General features: G+C 35.3%; 1 protein-coding gene and 1 pseudogene across 15 annotated transcripts in view; both read left to right on the top strand.

The window, feature by feature from the left end:
- Positions 1-26,201, top strand: part of NRXN3 (neurexin 3) — a 2,159,162-nt gene that overhangs the window by 2,053,074 nt on the left and 79,887 nt on the right. The window lies entirely within an intron of this gene.
- Positions 11,855-12,079, top strand: LOC130456810 (U4 spliceosomal RNA; annotated as a pseudogene).

Here is a 26,201-nt window from a genome sequence, read left to right as displayed (position 1 = left end):
TGGAACTATAACCAAAGGACTATCAAACAGTACATACTATTCAATCCAATAATACTACTACTAGGTCTGTATCCCCCAAAAGGAGAAAGGACCTGCAGATCTAAAAATATTTATAGCAGCTCTTTTTTTGTTTTTGTGGCAAAGAATGGAACTTAAAAGGGATGGCCATCAGTTGGGGAATGTCTGAATAAATTGTGTATATGATGGTGATAGAATAGTATTGTGTTGTAAGAAATGATGAACAAAATTTCAGAAAGAGCTGGAAAGACCTACACAAATTGGTGCATAATGAAATAAGCAGAACCTGGAGAACATTGCACATGTTAATAGTAATATTGTGGAATTATCAACTTTGAGAGACTTACCTATTCTTAGCAATACAGTGATAGCAGGACAGTTCTGAAGGACTAATGACAAAGAATGTTATCCACCTCCAGAGAAAGAACTGTTGGAGTATGAATGAAAATCAACCCCTATGGTTTTTCACTTTTGTTTGAGTTTTTACTTTGAGGAAGAGGCTTAGTTTTTAATGAGTATTTTCTTATAACAATGAACAACATGGACATGTTTTATATGATATATCTATAACCCAGATCAAATTGTTTACCATCTCCAGTGGGGAAAGGAAGGATGAGGAGGAAATTTAGACCATATAATGTCAGAAAACTTATATGGCAAATTGTTATTACGTGTAATTATTAAAATAAAATATCTTTACCAAAACAACAACAACAACAACAAAAACCAGGCATATTATAGAAACTGATGTGCCAGGATCACCCATGTATCTATCTATTCTCCATCATGAAATTCTTATTTACTCATGGGCCAAAGGACTATCCTGTACTTTAGTAAACAGTCTTAGAAAGAATGAGACAATTTTCTCATCACATACCTCAATTTGTTCACCATAAACAGATTAAACTTAAAATATTGTTAAAACTTCCCTTATCCTTTCCCTAGGGGAAAAAAATTAAGCTTTTTGTCTAATCAAAGAAAATAAATGAGTATATAAAATAAAAATATTCCTGAAATCACTTATTTAAAGCAAGAACAAATTCACCGATTTTATATATAGAAAAAGAGAAGGAAGGAAAGAAGAGAGAGAGAGAGAGAGAAGAAATGAAGAGGGAAGAAAATCCTTGTTACAAAAGGCAGCTTCTTTTTGTAACTAAATTGGACTTCATTTGTTCCAAATATTTCCGGCATTCTCTCTTTTCTGTTCTGTACTCAAAGTACTTTGTACTACTTAATTCCCATGGTTTCCATTCTTTACCTTTAGTCATCTACTTATATATGAGTGGTGACCCTCTAGAACTCTAAACTCCTCTGCCCTCAAGATTCTGAACGCTGAAATTCTTCTTTCTGACTACCACATTTCCATCTTATTTCACTCTCATATTCTTCCTTTGACTGTTCTTTACCCTTATAATAACTCTTGGTACCTCAGTTCCTCCCAACCTATCAATTCTTTGCTGACTTCACCTCTCTTGCTACCCAGTATTGAAACCATTGTCAGCCATTTCGATAATGTCCTTTTTTTCTACTCTGGAAGTTTGCCTCTCATCTCCCAGCCTAGAGATAAAAGCTAACCCAGAAAACCATGATTCTAAGGTCTTATGATAGAAGAAACTGTTCCTTCTATTGATGATGAACTCTTTCATGATTTTTCTTATTTGTCAAGATCAACTGTTGGTATCCTGGACTTTCATAGGACAGTATATGTGTGTGTGTGTATATATATATATATATATATATATATATATATTGAAGCATATATATAGAGAAATATGCATATATTATGTATATAATTTCATATCAGGTGTTGGTAAATAGGAAGATAATCACATGTTTGGGGATCATAAGGAACTCAGTCCATAAACAAGTCTCCTAGAGCAGGTAGGTAGGTAGGACAGTGAATAGAGTGCCATGCCCAGAATTGGGAGGATATGCATTCAAATTTGACCTCTGATACTTCCTAGATGTCTCCTAGCTTACTCTCTGGGTAAGTCCTTTAACCCCAATTGCCTAACCCTTACCATTCTTCTACCTTGGAAAAGATATTTAATTTTGATTTTAACAGAAGGGAAGGGTTAAAAAAAAAGAAAGAGATGATGAGGACTTGAGCCAGTGTTGGCCATGAGAGTGAAAAGAACGGGAGAAATTTGAGAGCTGTTGCTAAGTAGATTTGACAAGACTCAGAAATTCATTAGATTTGGAGGGTTAGGGAGAAAGAAAGAGGAATTGAGGATGCCTTTTCAGTTGTTAACTGGAATGACAAAACTGCCCTCGTCAGAAATAGAAAAGTTTGGATTTGATGGAAAAATTGAGTTCTGTTTTGAATATATTCATTTCAAGACATCTCTCATGCATCCAATTTGACATGTCCACTAAACATTTGTTGAAGTAGAATTGAAATTCCGAAGTAATAATAACCTGGATATATCTAGCTATATATGAGTCATATTCATAGAAAGGAAAATTAAACTATTGGGCAGTATTGAAGTCACCAAGAATCTAGAAAGAGGCTACAACAGAGAGTTGGGATACTCTTGCACTTAGTCGGCATGACTTGGATGGCAATCTAGTAAGAGAAATTAAGGAGAGATTAGACAGGTAGGATGAGAATCAAGATAAAGCAAGGTCATAAATACCCATTTGATTAGGCTTGGCAATGGTAAATGGTGCTTTAAAATCTTAGAAATGCTTTGAAGTTCTTTTGCTTTAATGGTTCTTTAAGATCTTATGCCTTTTGTTAGTTAGAAGATATTAGAATCTTTGTACTTTCCCAGCTACTCCCAACTAATAAGAGATTGCAAGTCAAGCCTGAAGGAAAGGGGAAAACACACAGGATGTTATGACTTCAATAAGAATTTTGTAAGGCTGCGAAAGGATGCTCAAGCACTAAAACAAACTGGAGAGCTTAACAAACAGGATATGGAAGGAAAGTTACCTAGGTGCACTGGAGATGTTAGTACTCCTTCCCTATTCCTTCCTCTGCAATACACCTGCAAGGAATAATTTGAGAAAGGGCAGAGAATTCTCAGAATAGGGAGAGGGCAATAACCCAGACCCATAATAAAATCTAGAAACCTGAATCCCATGGATTGGGTGTTTTTCCATCACCTTGGCCATATTATCTGTAACATCATTAAATAAATACTTTCATGCCTTAAGATGAAGGGGTATGAGCTGCAATTCTTTGGGTGAGAAGTGACATTCACTTTCCCACCACAAAACTCATGTTCCCACAACACATTCATGATAGAATATCAAATATTAGTCAGTGATCATGAGTGCAAGATGATACAGAAATATTATAAGGATGAGGACTAAGGAAAAGTCATTCCATTTTGCATTTGAGTAAACATTTTTGAAAACTTTAAAGAAGGCTGTTTCAATTGAATAGTGATCTTAGAAGTCATATTATGAAGGGCTGAGAAGTAGAGGCAATGAGCATTGGTGACTTTTTCACCTCTCCACAACTGATACCCAAATCAATATCTCTAGCCCTGTTGTCTGATCTTTGCCCCAGTCACATGTATTCTTTCAGCAAATGAACTCATTATACAAAAAAACAAAATAAAACTCATTATCTTTCTCCTGAACTAGCTCACCTTCCTAATAGTTCTATATTTGTCAGGGATACCATTATTATCTCAGTCTTTCACACAATAGACCCTAATGAATTCCAAGAGACTTTTTAAAGATAGTTCATTCCACTGTCTTATTTTACAGATCAAAAAACCAAGACCCAGAGAAGTTTGGTAACTTAATCCTGGTCACACAGAACATGTGACAGAGCAAGTTATACTTACTTTCTAACCATTCTGTCATTGAAGTCTCTTGATTTATTTTATATTATTGTTTAATTTATTATATATTTTTATTCAGGCAATAAAACTAAATAAGTATGAAAATACTTAATTTAAAATTAAATTATATATATGATATATATGTGTATATATGTATATGAAGAGAGAGAGACAGACAGACAGAAAGAGAGATGACTTATTGGGTACCAGACAGTGTACTAAGTACTGAGAATACAAATATAAGCAAGCAAGACAGCCCCTATTTTCAAGGAACCCCTACCCCTTTGTAGTAGGAAAAATAACAAATAATGGGGAGATAGGAAGGTGGAATGAGAGAGGGGAGATGGGAGATATACTTGTAACGATAAAAATCTTGAAAGTGGAGCAGAGGTCTGAATCTAAGCATAAGGCCAAAGCTCTCTTATCAAGTCCCAGCTTGCCTCAGGTTAGGAGGAATTGGTCAGAAGTTGAAGAAATTAATTCAGCTTATTCACTAGACCCATGATGGAGACAGTATGGCACATGTGCCCCAGTGTGCCAGAGGGGGCTCCTCCATTCCTATTCTCCCCTACACCTGAGGACATTCTTCCCATTCCTCCCATGGCCTGTCAGCAGACCAATGTGAGCACTTCCTCCCGTGGCTGTCTGGGTTAATGCAGGGGGATCACAGGCTACTTGAAAGTGCACTTTGGGCACGTGGTCTCTAAAAGGATCACCAATGCTGCACTAGATGCTCTGATACAGTAGCAGAAGCTTAAATACTTTAGCTACATGATTAAAAGAGAACTCATTGGAAAGGACCCTAATGTTGGGGAAGATTGAAGGCAAAAAAAGAAGGGGATGGCAGAAAATGAAATGGATAGATAGTGCCATAGAAACAATGAGCATGAACTTGGACAGACTTCAAAAGAGAATGAAAGATAAATTGTTCTGGCCTTTCATGGAGTCAAGAAGAGACAGACATAACCAACAATTGAATGGGGAGAGATGAGAATCCATTCTCAGGGGCATGTAGCTGGAACAATGGATAGAATACTGGACCTGGAGTCAAGAAGACCTGAGTTCAAATCTAGTCTCAGACACTTAACAAGCTTTATGACCCTAATAAAATTGCTTAATGTTGTTTGCTGTTTGTTTTTTTTTTTTTCATGTGAAGTAGAGATGATTGCCATAGCTGATATGAGTGCTAACTACATAGCTGAGATGTACTAGAAATGAGATGGAAACCTGTAACTGAGCAAGAAAATAGAAATTATCCATAGATTTCATTCTTTAGTTACTCCCTCTATCACAATTCTTTTATGTCCTATTCCTCTTCCCTCCTCTCTTACCCTACCCTAGTCTAGCTATAATATTTAAAATAGTTGTCTGCCATAAACTGTAAGAGTTAAAATGGTGGAAGATATAAATTGTAATAGATATAAGAGTGGGTGAGTAAATTTGACCGCAGAAAATATGTTTCACTACAGTGTCTTGGTTTTAAATCAAAATATAAGGTGGTCGCCAGGGAAATATTCCCAATTATTCAAATACCCAAGTCAACTGGGTTTTATAGAGACTTTAATTAATAATACAATAAGGAATTAAAGAAATAGAGAAAGAGTAAGAAAGGAATAAGTATGAAGGGCCTTAAGCCAACATGGCCTAGACCTGAGTCTTAAGAGAGAGAGATCAGTCAGTCAGTCTTTTATCACTCACCACAAGGTCTGTCTAAGCAAGGATTCTAGGTGGCACCAGGCCAGCTCCATCTCAGCTGACTTCACCAGAGAGAGTTCCAGCCAAAGTCCTCCTCAAAGAGATATCCAGCCAGAAATTGTTCAAAGGGCCTCTCTCCAGAGCCTCCAGAGGGACAGAGTCCCCTCAGAGGAGCTCCAGCAAGACTTCCTTAGAGATTGTCCTCCAAGAGCTTCCCTTCTCCAGAGCCTCTCTCAAGAGATTCTTCCCAAGCGATCCTCATAAGAGATTCTGCTTTTTCTTATATAGGGGGTTTTCTCCTATGTCACCTCCCCTAAGTTCTTCCATCTACCAATCACAGTAGATGTTTTCCAAAGGACAGCCCTATTCTAAAAACACTGCTGGGTCGACTAATCCCTTTAGTAAGTTTGAACCAGAAAAAAACTTCTGAATAAGTTTTCACCTCTTTGCTCCTGGCAAGTTTACAAGTTGCCTGACCTTTAATAGGTACTTAGCACCCCATTGTATTAATTCTAAAAATAGGCATGGCTCAAAGAACTCCTTGTCTCATTATAAGTATGGGTCTAAGTACTTTCATTGTTTAGCAAGGAGTTTTCTCCCCTAAAGCAGTCTTAAGTATGGGTGGAGTAGAGGTCCTCTCATTTCTGATCCTGGCGAGTTCTCACAGTCAAAATGGGGAATGTTCCCAGTAGGGAATTGTTTCAATTGAGAATTCCCCGATGGGGAAAATTTTAACATTCACAAGTCTGAGAAATTTCAAGATTTACATAGCCCTTATTAGCTCAGTCTTGGATTTCTAAAACAAAACTATCTTCCTAAACATCCCCACAGCCTCTTCTATACTTCCTTGAAATTTAGGAATATGTGGCTTAATGCCATAGGCAGAGGGTAACTCCTTAATAATTAAGTTGTCCATGGGGGCAGCTGGGTAGCTCAGTGGTTTGAGAGCTAGGCTCAGAGATAGGATGTCCTGGGTTCAAATCTGGCCTCAAAACACTTCCTATTGATGTGATTCTGAGCAAACTACTTAACCCCCATTGCCTAGCCCTTACCTACTCTTCCACTTTAGAACCAATACACAGTATTGATCCTAAGACGGAAGGCAAGGGTTATAAAAAATTTTTAAATAAAAAAATAAGAATTAAGATGTCCAAAAGTGGGATGATTTAATTGATTGTTTCAAGAAGTAATGGTCTCGGGGGCAGCTGGATAGCTCAGTGGATTGAGAGCCAGGCTCAGAGACGGGATGTCCTGGGTTCAAATCTGATCTCAGACACTTCCTAGCTGTGAGACCCTAAGCAAGTCACTTAACCTCCATTGCCTAGCCCTTACTACTCTTCTGCCTTGGAACCAATGTATAGTATTGATTCCAAGATGGAAGGTAAGGGTTTAAAAAAAAAAAAGAAGTAATGGTCTGTGGGCAGTTGGGTGGCTCAGTGGATTGAGAGTCAGGCCCAGAGATGGGAGGTCCTGGATTCAAATCTGGACTCAGACACATCCTAGATATGTGGTCCTAGGCAAGTCACTTAACCCCCGTTGCCTAGCCCTTACTCTGCCTTAAAAGCAATACCCAGTATCAATTCTAAGATGGAAGGTAAGGGTTTTAAAAAAAAGAAGTTATAGATGACCATTTATTGGATATATTATGGTGAGAATTTGTATGAGTTAAAGTAGATGGATGGCTACTATGGTCCTTTTGAACTCTAAAATCTATGATTCTATGATCATGTCAGATCCCCACCATATTCAAGGCTATGAACCAAAGATGGTGCCAAGATGATTTTTAATGGTATTATAGCTTTGGCTATAGAAAAAGGTATATGTGGATACCAGGGCAAGCATTAGGCAACATACAAAAGTAAGTGGTTTATTTTCAGTCTTCCTCTCCATTCTTTATCTTCTTTAATTCCTGGAAATATTATTTATTGAGTATATTTTATGTGAATCTTTATAGTGAACAAAATCCTGGACTTGAGTTGAGGAAGACGTGAGTTTAAATACCATCTTTGTCACTTTGACCCCGGCAAGTTACTTAAGCACTCTCCATCTCAGTGTATCTAAGTATAAAATGGTATGATACCAATTGCAGTAGCTACCCCATAGGTTGTTGTGAGGATCAAATGAAACCATGCATGTAAATAATTTCTATAAAAAGCTTAAAGGCATTCTATAAACATCAGTTATTAATGGAATCCCATTCTAGTACTTCAGAGGATTTGGGGTTATAAAGGACTTTAGTGACCATCCAATCCATCATGTTTATTTTACAAAAAAGGAAGATGAGACCCAGAAAGTATAAGCAGCTGAAGTAACCACATCATGGCACAGAGGGAACTCTGGGTTCTTGAAGATTATACCAATAATACAAATTTTTATTCATCTTATTTAGCTAGATACAGGTGGCTTTGGTGAAAGAGGGAAGGAAGAAAGGAGGGAGGGAAGCCTCTTCTTTTCCCATGCTTGGGGAAAATGGACAGAGGCATTCCTTTGTACTCTAGCAGTGCCATTTTAATTTATGAACCCATAGTGTGCTGATTGCAAACTGCAAACATGGATGAGCTTGTTCATCTGATTCAAGCCATGTCAGAGTTGGAAAGTAATTATGATAGTAAAGCTGATAGGCAGGCAATTACATTTTTGTTCTCTCTCTATTTCTTTCTGTCTCTCTTCACCCCGCTCTGCTCCTCCCCCAAAGGTTCGTCTTGTCAGAAGGCTGTGTGAGCACAAGTTACGAACATAATCTTGGGCAGTTTGGTGCAGAGAATTATTTAAGTGCTGTCCTTGGAAGTCAGTATATGTCTGCACTAGTCCCATTGTCCCTTAATCTAATTTCTCTTAGTTTGCCCAGTCGCTCTGTGACCCAACTAGATTAAGGAAACAGGGAAGCCAATGGCAAATGGCAAATTTGCTCATGTTCCACATGCTTCTAGAGAATACAAAATTGAAGGTGTTCATTCATGCAGAACAAGACAGTCACTGTTACAGATCTGAACTCGAGTTGAGTTCCTTGTGACCACAGATACAAAGTAAAAGTACCTTTGAGAATAGAGGAGGTTTTCTTTTTTTTTTTTTCCCAGAATACTAATATAAAAGGGAGCCTAGGGCAACAAAGACAGAAAAAGTTGGTGAAAGAGGCTAGGAATATCAAGATTTATATAAAGATGGGAACTAGCCAGAACAGTGTATGAAGAATAATTTCTCATTCACATGAACCAAAAAACTAGCTCAAGACAATGAACATGTGGAGGGATGATTATTGTCTTTAAATTAATAACTGCTCTGAGTTGTAGAATTCCTTTGAAACTTATTAAATTCTTTTACATATATTTTGTCATTTGATCCACACAGTTACAAAATAGGTAGTTCAATTATTATTCTCTCTAATTTATAGATGAGTAAATTAAGTCTAAGAGAAGGTAATTTACTTGCCTTGTTATTCATCAAATACATAGTACAAACCATTTTGTTATATAGTCATTTTCAGTTGTGTCCTAGTCCTCATGACTTTATTTGGGACTTTTTTGGCAAATATACCATAATGGTTTCTCATTTCCTTGTATAACTCATTTTCCAGATGAGGAACTGAGGCAAACTTGCCTAGAGTCACACAGCAAGTAAGCCTTTGAGGTCAGATTTGAACCCTAACTGCTCTGTTACAAATAATACTCTAACTCAAATCTCCTGAATCCAAATCCAGCATACCTCTAACTATATTATATCACTTCATAACTTCTTAATTTGTTGTTGCAGTTTTGCCCATGGAAAATCCAGATCTTATAAATAATCTAGGAAAACAAAAGCAAAAAATTACCTTCTTTCTTTTGATATGAAGAAATAGAACTCTCTTCCTTATCCTGTTTTTCTTCCTTTGGCTGAAAGTTAATGAATTGCCTTTATTTTGGAGTATCTACTGTCTTCCACTTAATGAGAGAGTTAAGACTTGAAAACATATGACTCCATATTGCTTTAAACCCTATAATCCTATGACTGTTCAAAGAAAATCCTACATATATTTCAACATTCATCAAATATTTCTTCACTGAACATTTTTGGAACCCCTCACCAACTTTATAACATACTTTACTCTTCTCATAACATACATAATATTTCCATCCTTCCTAAAAGACAGAAGTCTGGAAACTATGCCTTTTATCCTTTATCCTTATATCAGTCATTTCAATGAGTAATATATAAACAACGGTAGCATTATATAAGGCTTTTTAAAAGTACATTACCAATATTCTCTCATCTTATCATCACAACAGTGCTTGAAGGTAGGCGCTATTATTTATTCCAACAATAAGATTGAAAAACTAAGGCAAACTGAGAATCGGTGACTTGACCAGGGTCAAATAGTTATAAAGTGTCTAAGACTGGATTTGAACTCATCTTCCTAAAATTATTTATTGATTTAAACAGTTATTATTGAATTGAACAGTTGAGGATCTTGCAATATTTAAAAATCATCTTTCTTAACATTCCTGTGTTTGTAGTTGTAGAAGATATGGGAGATTGGTCTGGATAGGAAAGAGCAGAGTTTTTGAAGTCAGAAGACATGGGATAAAATTCTACTTACACAATGTTAGAAAACTCATTCTCTCTGGGACTTACTTTATCTGTAAAATGTTGGGCTAGAACAAATGATCTTTAAGATTTCTTCCACCCGCAAATTTTTAATTCTTTGATTCAATAATATATCAAGGAAGTTGTTTATTTCTTTAAAAAAAAAAAAAAACCTTACCTTCTGTCTTTCTATGTATTGATTCTAAGGCAGAAGAGCATTAATGACTAGGCGATGAGGGTTAAGTGACTTGCCCAGGGTCACACAGCTAAGCAGTGACTGAGGCCAGAGTTGAACCTAGGACCTCCTGTCTCTAGGCCTGGCTCTCAATCCACGGAGCCACCCACCTGCCCCCTGTTTTTTTCGATAAATTTCTACCTTCCCTCTATCTTCCTTTCTCTCCCTTTCCCCCCTCTTACCCTCTTGCCCCTCTCCTTCCTTTCCTTCCTTCCTCTCTTTTTTTTTTCATTCATTCTATAATATCTATTGACTTTCTTATCTTTATGATCTAGGACAGTTTTAAAAAGTACCAATTTACTAAGGTTTTATTGAATATAGAAAACATTATTTTGAAAATGAGTAGTGTCCTTCAAAATGGTAAGCAGTGCCCCTTTTGGGTTAATCTACAAATGTTAGGCACTAAACTTTCATTTTCTGTGACTTAATATCCAGTTTTTGTGTGAGTTTGCCCTGATAGCTAACCAGACTATGAACTATAGCTCCCTGAATTCCATTCAAGTGGTTGGCATGTTGCTGAGGAAGCAAGATTTATTGGGGAAAAGGGAGAGATGAGAGTGTTCAGTGGCCAGGGCAGGAAATGTGGCCAGATGAATAGCAATTTATGTAATGTACTTGAGAAGTGGCAGAGAGCCAGTGAAGAGAACTTAATGAGCTGACATCTGTCAGCAACTCCACGGTGTCTGCTTTTAGCATTCACTTCCCTTCTTCACATGGTTCATGGAAGCTAGAGAAGACTCAATATTGGCTACTCTGTACTCTATATAATCAACATATATTGAAATTCATTACTTTGTAGTCTCTTAAGAATTTTCTTAAAAATATTAGAAAGAGATATCATCACTTGGTCCAATTCTTACTTTATTTTTCTTTCTTTAGGGTAAGAACTTGGTGAACCTCAACACCAAGGGAAGTGTAATTATGTTATTTATTTATAGCTACGGATTCAGATCTATGCCACTACTAAGGAAGAAATTGCCCATGGAAATAAAAATGACTTCATCAAATCTTGTGCACATCTTGTTGATCCCACTTTTGTTGATGTTGTTTTGTCATTTTTCAGTCATTTCTGACTCTTTGTGACCCCATTTAGGGTTTTCTTGACAAAACTACAGGAATGCTTTCTTTTCCATCTCCTTCTTCAGGTCATTTCATGGAAGATCCTTTGTGTATCCATTTAAAAGGATTTGGAGAGTATGAAGAAGTATTTTTTTATCAACCTTGGGCCTGCTAGTTAATTTATTTTTCTAGGTCACTGACTGCAAATTAGGAGGGAAAATCTTCTTATGCTTTTTGCAGAATTTCCCAGTACAGGTTTATATACCTGAAATTTAGAGAGAGAAAAAAAAATATTTTTCCTTTTGTTTCCTTCACTTGGGCCCTCAGGACTGCTTGATAATATTTCTAGTAAGCCTTGTTTTTTCTACATTAACTATTTCAAACATCTTTCTTCACTCACCAATTGCATCTTTACTCCCCATACTTGCACAATGATTTAGCCTCCTTACATCACTGATGAATTTATTCCGTGTGTAAACTCCTTAATAGTTTTGCACAGTGGCAATATCATCGCCAAGGAGGTTTAACTGAAGTGTGATTATTGCTAATTAAAAAATAAACTCCTTAAAAAGGCTATCTAAAATCTATCCTTCCACATCCTTTTCTTTCATTGTCCTCTTATTTCTTTGTAGTCTGTCTTCCAACCTCATCATTCAACCATTGACTGCTCTGTCAAAAGTTTCCAGTGAATTTTTGACTGCTTTATCTAATGGCCTTTTCTCAGTCTTCATCATTCTTGAATTCTTTGCATCATTTAACAATCACCCTATTCTGCTTGATACCCTCTTTCTTCTAGGTTTTTGTGACACTACTCTCACCCCTTTCTCTTTCCACCTATTTTACTGCTTCTTCTCAATCACCTGTAATGAATATTCATCCTGGTCACACCTATTAACCACTGATATCCTGGACCCTGTTCTCTTCTCACTCTTACTGTTTCATTTGGTAATCTCATCATCTCCCATGTAGTCAATGATTGTCTCTTTACAAATGCTTCTGAGATGGATTTATCCAGATTTAACCTCTGTATCTTGAATTGGATATGCCATTAAAATTTTAAGCTCAATGTGTCCAAAATTGGATTCATCTTTCCTTTCTGAACCCTCCTCTCTTCCTAACTTCCTGGGTGTTATCATTGACTTCTCTCTTTTACTCTCCCTCCTCCATCTCTCTGTATCTCTCTCTATCTCTCCCTGTCTCTGTCTCTCACTGTCTCTATATCTCTGTGTCTCTATCTCTGTCTCTGTCTCTCTTTCTCCATCCATCCATATATCTCTCCATCTATTGTAAGGGGTAAAAATTATGGTTGGACTGAAAGTTTGGTTGCCAGGAATTTAATTACTAAATTCCAATCAATTACTCAAGTAAGAATGTCTTTTATAGTAGTTTATTTACAAATAAAGAGAAGAAAGTAAGAAAGTAGGGGAGAGAGAGAGAGAGAGAGATGATTACATGATTACATGATTACAACAGCCTTTCTGGTTGTTTTTCTTCTATAAATCTTTCACTCCATCAACCTATTATGTACTTAGTTTTCAAAAAGATCTTAATTTGCAGCTCTGGCTGAGTTTGAATCTGTTGTATCCCCATCATTTCCAGGATAAGCTAGAAAATCCTACTTGGCTTTCAAAGTTCATTATAACTCATTATCACCTGACCTTTCTAGTCTTCTTAGACCATGTTCTCAATGATACTTCCTTGTTATTCTTGGAACATGACACTCCATATTCTAATTCAGAGCATTTCCACTGTCTATTGCCAAGGACTCTCTTCTTCCTCATCTCTATAGCCTAGCTTCCCTGACTTACTTCATATCTCTGTTAAAGTACCACCTACTAGAAGAAGACTTTTCCTGACCATGTTTTAACTTCTTTCTATTGATTATCTCCAATTTATTGAGTATATTATTATTAAGTATACAATTAATAATAATAAAATAATAAAAACATACAATAATTATTAATAATAATACCATTATCATTATCAGTCTCAATGCCTAGCATTGTACTGTACACATAGTTGACTGATTTATTGGAAGTTGAGAAGTATGGCGATTTATAGTCATCATAAAGAAAAATAGCCAGGATGGACTAAAGTACTTTCCCTAAAGAGGAGCACACCTTCTAGGCCTTTCACATGGGCACTTGTGCTCCAGGCACATTCTAAAATACATATGCAGCACAACATTCCAGATTGGTCCTTTGATTCTTGTAACTAGAGAAGCATTGAAAATCATTGGCAATTGATCTAGGAAGAACTTATGAAAAACACCTCCAACCTTTTGCTTTTGGTGAGGTCTCCTCTTTGGGATTCTAGCAGCATTCATTTTGACTTTGAGTATGGGAGTAGAAATTATCCAGGACTAAAAAGTACTATTTTCAGCTGGCCAAGAGATCTCAATCCCATGCATTGTTTAAAGAGTACAAATCTGAGATAAAAATGAAATAGCAATTTAATAATGCCATGAAGTCCTTCTAACTTTCTGGAAATTATAATTCTGTTATAGGTTGCTGTTGTATGTTTTAAATATATATTAATGTACGTGAGCTTTTTGAATATTTAGTACCTTAAGTTCTTTTGTGCTGAACTAGTTAAGAATGTTTCCTGTACCTGAAATCACTTTTGTAAATTGACTACTTTTTCAAAGAAGAAAATTTCTGAGAAAGGACCCCTTTGGTGGATTAAGATAAATTTATATTAGCTGTATTTGATATTAAATGTGAGATACACTTTAATTTGTTCATGTGGTGAAGGCATAAATAGCCAAAAGATTTTAGAGAAATCTAGTAACCCTAATAGGCAACCACAGGAATGAATCCTTTCTTCTTATGAATCAAAACCTTGTTTTATTTATTTTTTTAAACACTTATCTTCCATCTTGGAATCAATACTATACATTGGTTCCAAGGCAGAAGAGTGGTAAGGGCTAGACAATAGGGACTAAGTGACTTGCCCAGGGTCACACAGCTAGGAAGTGTCTGAAATCTGATTTGAACCCAGGACCTCCCATCTCTGGGCCTGACTCTCAATCCACTGAGCCACCCAGTTGCCCCCCAAAAACATTGTTTTAGAAGATCCTCTGGACCATAGGTAATGGCTGGCTGAACTATCCCGTTGACAGGAATCCAAGTGGAGATTGAACCTTTGATTTCATTCATATGGAGAGTTCTTGTTGAGAAAACATTTTATATGTATTCAGTCAGATATTTCTTTACTCTTTATAGTGTTTATATACTCTTTATAGTATAGAGTATGAAGATCTTAAGGGACTTTCCCAGAGTCAACAATCCAGAGTGTGTCAAAGAAGGTGAGATTTAAATGGGACTTTCTGACTCAAAGTTCAGTACTCTATTCATGTCACACTGGTCCTCTAAAAGTTTTCAGAATTCTCTGAAAACCTAATAAATTATAACTATCAATTTTTTCTCTATTCTATGTAAAGGAAATAAGCCACATTGTATTGTTAAAGAAATAAACAGAAAAATGATTTAATTACTTTAATGATAAATGTTGTATGAATGCAAAAGATCTGAATTCAAATTTCACCTTAAACACTTTCAACCTGTGTAAGATCGACCTACTTAAGTTTTCATACATTCAATTTCCTCAATTGGAAAATAGGTATCATAAGAGCATCTGTCTCCTAATGCTGTTGTGCGAATCAAATGAGGTATCAAATGTAGAGTGTTTTGCAACCTTTGACACATAATATGAATGCCAGCTATTACAACAATAACAACTACTACAATTTTTAGATTCCTGGATGTTATGTTTTTTGTTTTGTTGTTTTTAAAAGGGGTATTTTCATTCAATTTTCATTTTGCCCTTTGATTCTAATATGTCACTGTATATTTCTTCATGATGTTTTAGTTTAATAATGGTTTTCTTGTACTCCAATTATTCTTACACACTTTCTCTTCAAACCAAACTTTTTCCAAGACACAGGAGATAATTATATTTTCTTCTATTTAAAAAATCTTTTGACTTCCAATATTTCTTATTGCCTCATGGACTTGTTGAGTTCACTCTGCTCAACTATTTTTTTAGGAACTTCTATAGGTAGGTAAGAATTTCTACTTTTTACTCTAAGCTATATATTTTCCTTATGTTGTTTTCCCCCAGGGCTTTTATTTTATTTTTGTCTCTTGCTTCATTTTCCTCAGAGTATTTGTTATGCAGTTATTTTCATCTTTTGGTTTTATCTCTTAGAGAACTTTTTGCTGTTGAGTTATTTTTTGTTTTTTTTTTTTTAAATAATATCTACAGGCTCATTTCTTGATTTAGAACTTTGTATCAGGGTCTGAATCAGCTTCTTTCCATACTCTTGGGTGAATTGGTCTGTTCCATTTGGACTTAACCCTGACTCTTTGATTAGTCCACTGGCTTACACTTTGCCTGGAATGTCTCTGTTCAGTGAACTGGAAAGCTTCAGGTCTATAGAGCTAAGATTTTTAACTGAGGGCTCACAAACCCCAGGGGGATCAGTGAATATATTTAAAAAGAGTCTATAAATTTGGATTGAAAAAATATTTCTTTATTTCAACATAAATCAGATCCCTTGTAATGCTTTGTATTTAATTTTATGAATTTAAAAACATAACTGAGGAACAGACTATATTAGACTACCCAAAGGATCCATGACATACACAAAAGTATGTTAAGAAACTAGATTCTATAGCATCCCCAAATAGAGAATTGTAGATTTCCAGTCTCCTTGTGATTCCCCAAGCATTTTCCAATACACTGGGTTTCCAGGCTAGCATTTCTAGTCAGAGAGGTGGTAGGTTTCAATCTAGTTTATATGAATGAGCTCATTGCTGGCTTCTTTGGCAGGACCTTTCTCTCAATGCTCATAGTCTTCTAGGCATTCTATAATGAAGAGAAGTTACTCTTGTTTCTCTTTAAATTCTTTTATCATTATTTTCTCTGTTGCTCTTTTTGGATCCCTTCTGAGCTCTATATGGGTGAGTTGGACTCTTCTATGAACTTTCTCATCACCATCTTACTCAGAATTTTCCGGAAATGTTAATGGGATTTTGGTTTCTGATACCTTCTGTGGGTCCCTCTTTGTTTGTCATGCTCCATTTAAGAAGCATTGACTATCAACATAAGTGTTCATCTACACTTGAGGACTAGTTTGAAGCCCTTCACTACCCTTGTCTTCAAGTTAACTAATCATTAACTGGGCAGCAATGCTTGGCTACAAGGTCACTACCATTTCTAAGTTAAGTTGGAAAATGTACCAATTGCTTTGTTATTTTTTGATGCATTAAAATTCAGACTGCCTGTTGCCATGGAGACAGGGTTTCATGTATAGGACTAGTCATTCCCTGTCACTTGAAGATTAGATAATAACCCCTATGAAGAATGAACTTTATCTATTTTTTCCACCTTTCTTTTAGCTTTCAGCTACACTAGAACCTCACAGTGACATTATAAACTGTAGAGAAAAATATGCTTAAATGTCCCTTAGGTCCCATATAACAAAATTTAGATACTCATTTCTGTAAAGGACATCACTGTAGGGTTGTAAAATGATCTGATGCCCAAGGAGAATACCAGAAACTGGTTCCAAGGTAACTCTTTTCCAGTGTATCTTCTCAGAAGACTTCAAAGCCTGTCCTTTAATTGCACTGATTCAGTTCCTAGAATATATAAAATAATAACATTAATATTGTGCATTTCTTTGAAATTGCTATTCTAAGGTGCCTTTTGCAGTTTTCAAGAATTTTGCTCACCAAGTCTTAGAAAATATTTTGTGACGAAGGTTGTGAACTCTGAGTTCTCTTTTCAATTCTGGAACCAGACCATTGATCCATGTAACATGTTACTTGCAATCTTACTATTCCTTCAGTATCTATCAAACTCTGTTCCCCCTCCTTACTCTTTTAAAGGGAGAGGATACAACTGAAATAATAAACTCTCTTATGAGACAATATTTTGGGCAAAGTCCCATGAAAGTCACGTATTAAAGTTACATAAAAATGATAGCTTGAGAGAAAATATTATCTTCCCCGTTATTAAAAGGTGCCACCTAAAACCTCTCCAAATCTTTCTTCTTAGCAAAAGTGATATCTTGTGCAGACATGAGAATGATTTACTGACTTGAATAATAAAATATTGTGCCAAAAAATGGCTTATAAATATCAAATGTTTAATTCTTCCATATCTTCTTTGTTTTAAGAGGTTTTTGGTGCCTTTTTGCATCACTACCTTTCCTAATTATTTTATATTTCTTCCCCAACCACATACTCTGAACCCTCCCCAAATGAAAGAATAAGATTCATAACAACAAATAGATACATGGGACTTGACTTATGATGTATACCTCATTCCACATCTATAGTCTACCACCTATCTGATCAAAGTGGGAAGACAGTATGTGTTCTCCTCAGTATCTTGAATTCATGATCAGAATTTTTCATATTAATTTCCTATAAATCATTCTGGCCATTGTTAGATACAAGTTAAGAGTCTTGTTCCTAGCTTCAAGAAGATTAAAATCCTAAATTTAGTTTATTCTTTCTGAAGGAAGGGTCATGCCCAATTAAAAAAAATATTACCTCTCACTTTCATTTATGAAGCTTATAAATTTTCTTTTAATTATATTTACAGTGATTTCTTATTTTTACATCTGCTTCAGTTCAAAATATATGCCTCCTCCATCCACTATCCTACACTGTCTATTCTTATTTATGGAAATTTAAATAAATATTAAATATTATAATTATTAATTATAATTAATTAATTATAAAAATTAAATTAATTAAATTAAAATTAAAAAATTAAAAATTAAAAATTAAATAAATAAATATTAAAAAAATAAACTACATATGATATGCTTAGCATGGTTTGGATACAGCCAGTGACATTAGCCAATGCCTCTGTTAGGTTATATCTTGTTCCTTCCATACTTTCGCAAAGGGTGCTTCTAGGAACTGGGCTTTCTGGTGTTGAGGGTAAATTTTTAGGGTTGAAACTGAATATATTATTTAATGGTCACCAGGGATTTAAATTTGAAATCCCAAAGAAATACTCGTCAGAATAGAATTTTATGGTGGTTTATTTACAATAGAAGGAAGAAATTAAGAATGGGGGAGAAAGAGGGAAAAGGGTAGAAGATCTACTCTGGCCTGGCCTGAGCCAGGGGGAGTTCAGAGGCCTCAGCCAAGGGGCCTTCCCAGAAGATTAAATCTAGCTCAGCTTCCAGTCACAAGGCTTCCTCTAAGATGAGGGGCCTCCTTGGAGGCTGGTGCCTTCAGAAAGCCAGGGAAAGAGGATTCAGCCTTAACACTCACCACTTGGCCACCTAAGGGAATCAGTCTCAGATCTCCAAACTCCAGCCCTCTAAGTCAAGAATCACTGCAAAAAGCAGCCCAAGTCCCTCTCACCAGAAGGGACCGAAATATAAAGGCAGTTCTTTACATCACTTCCTGTTTCTCACATGCACCAATGGTGGCTTAAACTTGGCTTAGGACAGCCCAGGGGGTCAGTCAGTTGTTTCTGATTTGTCACTTGTCACAATGCAGTCATAGACCATCCTCCCCAACACTTAATCATTAAGTGAAGGTGTATACATTCCTGATTGCTAAAATTTTAAAGACTAAGCAGGGTGGAGTAAATCTAAAATTCACACTGCCTGTTTTCTTCTCCTTTTGCCCACTCCCCACCAGAAAAGGTAGAAATGATTGTTTTTGTCTTTTACCTGACAAATACTATAAACTGATGATTTGTCATAAAGTTGAAATTACACTTAAAAGGCACTGTGTTCATTTTTGATCCTGTCCTTCCTTCCTTCCTCTCAGCACCACCACCTAACCTTCCTAATCTGCCAAAGCCAAGCAAGGCATGGAATTTATGAGAATATAGCCAACAGGTTACCTTGAAAAGAAAGTTAGCCATAAAACTAGACTGCAAAAATATATATCAACTCAACATAAATCCAAGATCATTTGATCTCTATAATCAGGGAAGGGGGGACTTTTCTCTGATTATATTGAGGATTTTGCTATTTTGTTGTACTCTTTTGTTTTGTTCTTTTATTTTTTTAAATACAGGTAAAGCTCAGATGAGCTCAGCATGTTCCAGATGGTGTTTAAAGCTGCCTGAGTATCTTTTATATAATTCTCTCTTAGTAAAGTGCCTTCCAGCTGAGAACCCAATGGCTGTTAAAACCAAGTTTATGCCTTTTATGTTTTGTTGTGTTTTTTTTTTTATTTTCTCTCTCTCTTCCTATCTGTCTCTCTGTCTCTCTATCTCTGTCTCTGTCTCTCTCTCTCTCTTACACACACACACACATACAAATACACATGACTAACTGAATTTTAGTCTCTTTAAGCAGATCTAAATGAGAAGAAATTAATTATATAGGGCTTCATGAATTGCCTCTGGGAATAAGTATTTTATTCAGATAGTGGACCTCTACAGGTTTTTTAGATTGCTTTAATATTAAGACATACAGTGTATTTTTCTCTTTTTAATTTACTAGTAGAATTAAATATTAAATCTTTACCTATCCCATTGGCAAGTATTCAGTTATACTATGCAAAAATAAATCTATCATTAATAGAAGAACATACTTGTTTGTTTAAACTATAATGTTTCTGGAATTGTCAATGGTAAAATTTTCCTCAATAGGATTTTATTGTAAGAGAGGCATTCATTTTTAGGATATATGAAATATTCCTTTAATTATATAAAAGTGATACTATCTTCTACCAGCAGTACTAGATAGATTAAAAATATTTTCTTACAAAAACATAAAAGACCTCATAAAATTATGAAGAGCAAAATGAGCAGAACAAAGAGAACTTTATATACAGCAGGAGCAATATTTTTTGAAGAACTTATATATGCCCCATTCTAAAGAAATAACTGATAAATAAAAATAAGCAAGACATAGAGTGACAAATACATATATTCATCAAATGATGCCTTCTTTAGTGCAAGGATGACAGAAAGGGAGCGAGATACTTGGGAACTTTAATATAGCAAACAGACAAATCTCTTAATTTTTAAGTACCTAAGACATCCTATAATTTTAGAGATATGAAGTACTTTATGGGATACCTGGTCCAAATCAGTCATTAACACATGAGAAAACTGAAACTGAGTTTCAGAAAGTTTAGAATGACAAGACCAAAGGCTACTTATAACTATTAATAAAACTTTGAACTAGGTTTCTAATTTAGGTGAGTTGTCCAGTAACCAGGATGAGTCTATATTGAATAACATATACTTTCTTCTTTGTCATCACTCTTATTTTATTTCTTTGACCATTACCCTAATTGTTTATTTATTTATTTAGAATACTTTTTCATAGTTACATGATTTTTCCTGATTTTTCCCACCCTTCTTCCCTACCCCATCCCAGAGCTGGCAAGCAGTTCCACTGGGTTATATATGTGTCACTGTTCAAAACCTATTTCCATGTCATTCATATTTGCAGTAGAGTGATCTTTTAACATTAAAACCCTAATCATATCCTCATCTCACTACGTGATTAATCATATGTTTTTCTTCTGCATTTCTATTCCCTCAGTTCTTTGTCTGGATGTGAATAGCATTCTTTCTCATAAGTTCCTCTGGATTGTCTGGGGTTATTGCATTGCTGCTAGTAGAAAAGTCTATTACATTCGATTGTGCCATAATGTATCAGTCTTTTCTACAATGTTCTCCTGGTTCTGCTTTCACTCTGCATCAATTCCTGGAGGTTATTCCAGTTCACATGGAATTCCACAAATTCATTGTTCCTTCCAGCACAATAGTATTCCATCACCATCAAATAGTACAATTTATTCAGTCATTCCCCAATCTATGGACACCCCCTCATTTTCCAATTTTTTGTCACTACAAAGAGCATGGCTATAAATATTTGTGTACACATATTTTCCCTATTATCTCTTTTGGGATACAAACCTAGCAGTGCTATGGCTAGATCAAAGGGCAGGCAGTCTTTTAGCGCCCTTTGGGCATAGCTACAAATTGCCATCCAGAATGGTGGATCAATTCACAACTCCACCGGCAGTGTATTAGTGTCCAAATTTTGCCACATCACCTCCAACATTTATTATTTTCTTTACTGTTATATCGGTCAATCTGTTAGGTGTAAGGTACCTCAGAGTTGTTTCTATTTGCATTTCTCTAATAAGGAGGGATTTAGAAACTTTTTATGACCTAGGTTTCCTAATATTTCTGTTCCTCTTCTTCCTCCAAGAGTGACCTTATAAAGGAATAAAAAGAAGGGGGAAAATCAGTTTAGCAAAACTTACCAATACATTAATTTAATCTCAAAGTATACATAGTTTTCTTTATCCATAGTCCTCTCCAAAGAAGAGTTCGATGTATTCTCATATTCCTTCCTTGATAATTTAACAGATTATGATTTCACAGAATTCAGTTTCAATTATTTCTGTTGCTGTTGTTGTCCCCATTTCCATTGCCTTAGTCATCATGCATTTTGTTTTCCTGATACTGCTTACTTCATATTTCATGATTTAATTTGTCTTCTCATACTCCTCTGTTTCTATGTCATACATTATTTCTTTAAGCATGTAGATATTCTATTACATTGTATTAATTTACCACAATCTATTTAATGATTCCTTAGTAGATAAGCACACCTTATTTCTAGTTCTTTAGCATTATAAAAGGTATTACTATAGATATTTTGGTGTATATAGTCTTTTTTTTTTAATCATTAAACTCCTTGAGGTAAATGCCTAATAGTAAGGTCTCTTGATCAAAGGGTATTAAGATTCTTTATGAGTTTTATCTCCCTGCTATATTGTAAGCTTCTTTAAAAGTTGTATTTTATTTATTTTTGTATCCCTGACAAGGGCTTGCACAATTCATTTAATCAAATATTTATTGCAATTTATTACAATTATAATACTTAAAAAATATTTACGGATAGAATGTGGAAATGAGGAGGTAACTGGCTCCAAAGGAATATGTTCAGAAGTGTAATGATGATCTGTGACAGAATTTTTTTTCCTCTTTAAAGAAACAAATACCAATGGAAATCAGATCCTTGACCTAAATTAGGCCCATTAGTAGCTTCAGTACTAACCAATCTAAAATGTTGTTGTCCTAATGGGAGTAGAAACACAAAAGAAAAACATATGACATATCATTTTTCACTTGTATATATATACACACACACACACACATATATATATGTACATACATATATATATGGCCATATGATTTGGGCTTTTGGCTTTAAAAGATTGCTTTATAGCAAAAATTAATAATATAGAAATAGGTATCAAGTGATAGCATTTGTACAACCCAATGGAATTGCTTGTCAGCCCTGGGATGGGGGAGGGAAGAGGAGAGGGAAAGAAAAGAAATCATGGAATCATGGAAAAATATTTTTAAAACAAATAAAAATAAAGTTTTGTTGTTCTACTCAACAAATCCTGAGAAGAAAGCATGTTTCTCTGATTCCTTCCTCTTCTTCCCGAAATAGTTATTCTTCAAATTCTCTTTTTGGAGAGTTGATTTTTACTGAAAATATCTTTTATTTAGATTCTCTTTTACAGTGTCAGTTTTAGGTTTTGGTTCTATTAATTGAATAGAGAAAATGCTAGGCATATGAATAGGTGCTTTCAGTATTACTAGTCTTGTTCCAGTTTGGTTACTACTCAGGTGAAAAACCCTTTTTAGTCCATATATATTCTGTATGCAGAGGTAAATGCAGAATTAGGTCCATGTAGACCTTCACATGACAGACCATTAGGAGTCTATTTAATTTATTATGTGTACAGGTCTTTAGTGAATCTCCACTGAGATAATGTATATTCGCTAACTATAATAAAGAAATTAAAAGTCCAGCCCCATACCTTTGTATGTATTCAGCCTATAAAGGTATTTAAAAAGCAGTGTTTATTTATTCTGCATTTAAAGGTACTTAGAGACTTGCCTTGTGTGTTAATGTGTGCTTTGTGAATAACACCATTTAAATGCTATCCCTGTGTATGCATTAATGTGTGCATAGAAGGGAAGAAGACTAAAGGATGATAAACTGTGTTAACAGCACATTGTTCAACCAAGATTTAGCTCAGGAAAGAGCAGTCTACTGCATTAATGTGAATATTCAAAGATAGATGTTTATCTTAATGGACTCAGAGGTACTTATAAACACCATAATTGCTGGAGTCATTTTAAAGGGCATTTATTCAGAGCTATTGCACTTACTGTTACTTTTTCTTCATATTAAAAAAAAATCCACTCAAGGATTTAAGTGAAATAGTTGTGTCATGGCCAAGCAACTATGAGTCCCTCCTGGCCCCTGGACAGCTAAAAGCTAACATAATTTGAAATCTTATTTTCCAAAAAGAAAAAGGGGGAAGGAGTTTCTTCAGTTCAACAAACACTAAATCATTTCATAAATATTAAAGAATTAATGAAACAGACACAAAAATGAAATGGTCTCTACCCTTGAATAACTGATATTTTGTTGAGGGAAACAATATATGTGTGCATGTAACAGATATACCTATATGTATTATGTTACATGTATTGATATGCATATAAATATAAAATGTTTATAAAATAAACAAGGTGATCTTTGGTATTAGGGCACTAACAACTAGTGGGCACTAGGCACAGAGGTGACATGATCTATAGAACTCTGGCTCTCACAATCAAGATGAGTTCAAAATCAGGCTCAGGTTACTCATTATTGATGTGGCCATGTGTAAGCCAGTTAATAACTGTTTGCCTCAGTTTCCTTCATCACAAACTGGGAATAATAATAATAGCATCTATCTCACACAATTTTTATGAATATTGTAATGGTGAAAATTTCACCTTTTTTAAGATTGTTGTAATATTGAACAAAGGCCGCCAAGGAATTTACTTATGAAATTTCTAAAATGAAACACTCAAGTCAGAATGGAGTTTATGGAGGTTTAATCACAATGGGAGTAGGGGAAGGAGAGGGAGAGAAGGAGAGAGGAGAAAAGGGAAAAGGGAAAAGGGCTACTCAACCTCTGACCAAGGCAGAGGGAGTTTTAGGCCCAAGGCCAAGGTGGAAAGAATCAGTCCTTATCTGAAGGAAAGCTGTCTGCAGGCGTCCTCCCTGTCCAAGCTCCTCACACCAACCACCCTCTCCCTCTCTCCACAGGAAGTGAGCAAATTTCCCCTACCTCACTTCCTGTGTCTCACAAGTGCCAATGGTTGGCTCTAGCTTGGCTTAGGACAGCCCAGGTGGGCAGTTAGTTATTTCTGATTTGTCATTGACTAGCACATGCCCGTGTAGTGTGGGTGTGCACAATTTTTGGGTGCTAGACCAAGATGGAGACTTTTAAAATTCACAATATCAAATGAGATACTTGTAAATTACTTAGCATAGTCATGACAAATTATGAGTGATTAATAAATGCTTATTCCCACCCTGAGCAAATGAGTGGGGTAAAGGGACTGAAGAAAGGTTTTAGACAAGAGGTAAAATTTATACTGAATTCTGAAGGAAAGTAGAGCTTTGAAGATTTCAAGTTAAGAAGAAAATTCATTACAAACACATGACTATGGAAGAAGGAAAATCACATAGGATAAATAGCAAATTGACAAACTTAACAAAAACATAGAGTATGTAAAGGGAAGTTATGTATAATGAACCTGGAGATGTATAAGTCAAATCCAGGTTAAGAAAGGCTTTAAATGAAAAACAATGGATTTTATATTTAATTCTACAGAGAACATGAATGGAATGTCTTGAGGAGGGTGATTACATAATTCTGACCAGTATCTTTGAAATATCAACTTGGCAGTTGTGTTGAATATGAATGGGAGAGGGGAGAGACTTCAGTTAGGGAGATGAACTAGGAGGTTACTATAATAATCCATACAGGAAGTTATGAGAATGATTCTTTTGTAATTGGAGATACTAGATAGGTGAGAGACATGGACAAGGCATAGAATTAACAAGAACTGGCTCCCTTTCCTAAGGTGACTAAGGAAAAAGGGGGAAAAAACTAAATGTTCTAAAATCTTTATGGCAGCTCTTTTTGTGGCATCAAAGAACTGGAAACTGCCCATCAATTGGGGAATGGATAAACAAGTTGTGGCATATTAATTGTGATGGAATATTACTGCAGTATAAAAAATGATGAGATGGTTAATTTTAAGAAAACATGGACAGACAGACATGAAATTAGGATGATCAAAATAGCAGAACCAAGAAAATAATATTTATGGCAATAGAAATGGTTGTTTAAAGAATAACTTGTGTACAGCTACCTACAGAGGAAAAACTGATAAATAGAAACAAGCAAAACATAATTTCATACACATACTGATATATCTGTCAGATGGTGTCTTCTCTATTGCAGGGAGGAAAAGGAGGGAAATATCTTGGAACTTTACTATAGTAAACAAATTATTCAATTAAAATATAAAAAAATAACAATTAATTAATTATTGAGGGTGAGGAGTGAAGTAACAAATATGCCAGTGAGCCTGCAAACCTGGAAGATGGAAAGGATGTTGATGCCTTTGCTCAGAAAACCTGTGGGGAAGATGAGAAATTTGGGACTCCTAAGGAAATCCAGTCAGAAATTTCTAATAATGGTAAAAGTGATTTACAAAATTAAAAGCAATAGGAAATAGGAATAAGAACCAGTCTTTCATGTGATCCTTTACGCTACTAATATCCCAAAGATGTTTTAAGTGAGTATGCAGAAGATGAGTCCATCATATCATTAATTTTATTCAATTGCAAAAAAAAAAACCCAGTCATTTTTATCCTCTTTTATAGTGTTCCATAGTACACTGAAAATAAATAATAGCTGTAGGCTGACTTCTCAGGATATTTCTTTGTGAACACC

Source organism: Monodelphis domestica, chromosome 1 (assembly GCF_027887165.1).
Source record: "Monodelphis domestica isolate mMonDom1 chromosome 1, mMonDom1.pri, whole genome shotgun sequence".
Lineage (NCBI taxonomy): Eukaryota > Metazoa > Chordata > Mammalia > Didelphimorphia > Didelphidae > Monodelphis > Monodelphis domestica.
The sequence above is the reverse complement of the archived record's forward strand: the minus strand, read 5'-3'. Positions and strand labels throughout refer to the sequence as shown.